Source organism: Triticum dicoccoides, chromosome 6B (genome assembly GCF_002162155.2).
Source record: "Triticum dicoccoides isolate Atlit2015 ecotype Zavitan chromosome 6B, WEW_v2.0, whole genome shotgun sequence".
NCBI classification, from domain to species: Eukaryota; Viridiplantae; Streptophyta; class Magnoliopsida; order Poales; family Poaceae; genus Triticum; species Triticum dicoccoides.
The window spans coordinates 143935306-143938880 of NC_041391.1; the positions used below are offsets into that span (position 1 = coordinate 143935306).

The 3575-nt window shown below is 49.0% G+C and overlaps 1 pseudogene; it reads left to right on the top strand.

Annotated features, from left to right (window-relative positions):
- The first annotated feature begins 2010 nt into the window (after positions 1-2010).
- Positions 2011-3575, top strand: part of LOC119325601 — an 8158-nt pseudogene continuing 6593 nt past the window's right edge.

The window sequence follows — 3575 nt, forward strand, 5'->3', positions numbered from 1 at the left end:
GTTCATGGGCCGACCATAACGGGCCATCGTTAATAGGCCGTATTTGATGACGCTATGAAAACGGCCCAATGTATTAACGGACCACAAACGGGCTGACTGTAACCACGGGCTGAATTTGGCCCACAAGCAGAAAATGACAGTAACGGGCCATAAGTAAACGAATGCTGGAAATGAGCCCAAGAATAAATGGGCTCTGAGAAGGCTGAAAGATAACATGGGCTGGAAACGGCCCAACGAAATAATGGGCCGTTAAAGTGATACACTGTTCATTACGGGCTAGTTTCACCACGGGCCGTTAATGGGTGTAAAGTGATACACTGTTCATTACGGGCCAGTTTCATCACGGGCCGTTAATAGGCCAAGAGTTACATAGGGCCTCATATGGGCCGAAAGACGTCATGGGCCATACATGGGCCAGAAGTGAAAACGGGCTGGAATCATATTGGATGGCCCAAATAACGCTACTGGGCCTAATTCAGATAGGGCATAACGGGCCTTGGGTTAGCGGGCTGTAAATGGGCTATATGCGAACAGGACGTTAACAGGCTTTTCATGGGTCGGCCCGCCACCTTTTGACCAAGTCAAACGGGCCGACCTTTTCACAGGAATGGGCCTCTGTTGGGCCGTGCCACGTGTCGACGTATCATAGGCGCCTTCTGTCCAATGAGTGGATGACATATGTCCCAACGATGAGCCGACGCGTGTTTCCTCCAGCCAATGATGATTTTACACGTGGAAAATCCCCATTGGTCGGGGCTGTTAACGGGGTACCGGATCCAAAACCCGACCCGATAGCTTAACGGCGTTCCGTTACGGTGGATGCCACGTGTCGGTCACCCTTGACGAAAGCACTTCTGTGACGCGCGATTTATCGTCATGGAAGTGGACACTTCCGTGATGATAATTTTGGTAATGTCATGGAACACTTCTACGACAGCACAGGTATGACTATCTTGATTCTGTCATAAAATCATCATGGATGTACATGCATGACAAAAAACGCGATCTACTATGACAAACACGTATCATCACGGAAGTGTATTTTTTTTTGTAGTGAAGATCCATCTAGAAGAAGCCAATGTCGTCCAAGGCATAGCCAAAGAGGCCGAGCACCCCGGGAGCCTGATGGTCCGGACAAAGCGCAACAGGGTGGTCGGACCTCTTGCACTTGAAGCACGACGGGGGCTGTTTGCAGTCCACCTGGCAGTGCCCCTCCACGCCACAGTTGAAGCACGTCACCACCGGGGCCAGTGGCCAGGTCGCCGCCACCGTAGGAGTGGTGGAGGGGTTGGACACGGAGGACGCCGGGCTGGATGCCGCGGCCGCCTGCTGCTGAGCAGCACGCTTCTTCTTCTTCTTCTCAAAAGCCCCGCGGCCATTGCGGTTGTTGGGACCACCCCTGGGGGGAGCTGCGCCTGCCGCCGGGGAGGATCGTACCGCCTTGGGGGGGGGGGAGACATCAGAGCGGTCGGAACGCGCCGGCGAGCGGGAGCGACGCGGTGGGGAGTGCCGGTCCCGGTCACGCCCGCGGTCCCGCCAGTGCTCCGGAGAGCGGTCCATACTTCCACATTGGCGTTCTACTAAATATATCTGCAGGGATGAACTCGCCTTGCATCTGGTGTCGTTGAGTAGAGATGGAGGATGCTCAACCTGGTGCTGCACAACAAATATGCTGGTCCCTAAAAAAATCCAAAAAAAAGAGAAAACTGGATCCTGTATGGAAGGTAGTATTACGGACACCGTGAGATGAGTACAGATCAAGGTAATTGCTTTTTTACGCTTTATGTATCTAGAAGCCACCTTCATCCACTAGTACTAGTCCCAGAACAGAATACCAAATTATTCTGGGAACAGAATACGAACGCACTAAGTTGTTCTGGGAACAGAATACTCGCGTCCAGTTACTGTCAAGTGTCTATTCATGTCCTTAGATTATTCTCCAATTATCTCTCGTGTTAAACACTGCAGTGCAAGGGCATAAATTCCTGCCTCCTCCTCTTACTCCTCGACAAGACTAACCATTGCCTCGATAGATGGAGGTGGAAACGGCGATGCCTCCTCCGGCGACCGAGCTGGAGCACATGGACTCTGCTGTGCTGGAGCTGGCACACACGGAGCTCTCCTCGCTGCCTGGAAGCGACGCGAATGGTGCGGCGACCAAGGTGCAGAAGGTGTACCGGAGCTACCGAACTAGGCGCAACCTCGCCGACTCCGCTGTTGTCGTCGTCGAGGAGCTCTGGTAACCAGATCCTACAGAAAAACAAACCCTTTTGCTTCTTTTCATCCATTTGGTCTGGTCCCCATTTCTTGGATTCTGCGCCTATTGCTGCTGCCCTTTTCTTGGTTGTTGCCCTATCCTGAGCTGGCTTCCATGAACGGAGGTTTTGGTGTCGGCAGTGCCTGATTTGGTTTGAGTTGATGGTTACGGCTGCTGAAAATTAACCTGTTTACTGGTTGGGATTCGTTCATCAAGGTGGCAAGCACTGGAGTTCGCGCGGCTTAACCACAACACCGTCTCTTTCTACGACGGCCCGGAGCCGGAGACTGCTGCCTCGCGCTGGAGGCGCGTCAGCGTCAATGCATCCAAGGTGTCTTGCTGCCCTGCATAAATCGCCACCATAAGAAAACGATTATTTTGATTGGAATTTCCCTTCATGTTTACACATGTTCCTGAGCTTGATGCAGGTGGGTCAGGGTTTATCGAGGGACGGTAAGGCTCTCAAGCTGGCTTTCCAGCACTGGATCGAGGCTGTGAGTACACATCCGCTGCTGTTTTTAATCTAATTTTTGTATTATTGCATTTGCTGGATACTTGCTTTCAACTGTACATGTGTGAAAAGAATAAGTTGACTTGGGAGTTTTTGTTAGCTGTGAAGTGTGAACACTGATTGTAAAAGTTGCACATCTTGTTGTTGTCGAAACTTCTTGATGATCTGACAGATCTGTTGACTTGGACTTCTATTTGCAACTTTTTTCTGAAATTCATCTGTCGTCGTGTAGATTGATCCAAGACACAGACGCGGGCACAACCTGTATTTCTACTATGATGTCTGGTGCCAGACCCAGGCTGGCCAACCGTTCTTCTACTGGTAACAACATGAATGTGATTGTGTATATGATATCTTTCTTGTTCGAATGAAATCATGCAGTCATATGTAGATATTTGTCATTTTTCTGCAAGATACGTCCATTGTATGTTGCATATAAATTGGCCTCTTTTATTTTTACATATTCAGGCTTGATATTGGTGAGGGAAAAGATGTAGATCTTCCGGAATGTCCAAGGGCTCTGCTGAAGAAGCAATGCATAAGATATCTTGGTCCAGTAAGATTGTTTGCTTAATGGTTGACATCCTTATTTTGAATTCATATTGTTCTTACTAAAAATATTCAAAGGAGAGATGTATTAGAACTTCAGATTGCTAACTTCATTCAACGCTCAAGTTTCTTCAGCAAGACTCAAATACGATTAAGAAGTACTACTAACTTTGTGCTTCTCATGTGTCACTTTCTAGAATATGTGTTGCTCATAGTGAAAACATGGATTATGTTGTGATGAGTGTCAAATAAACATGG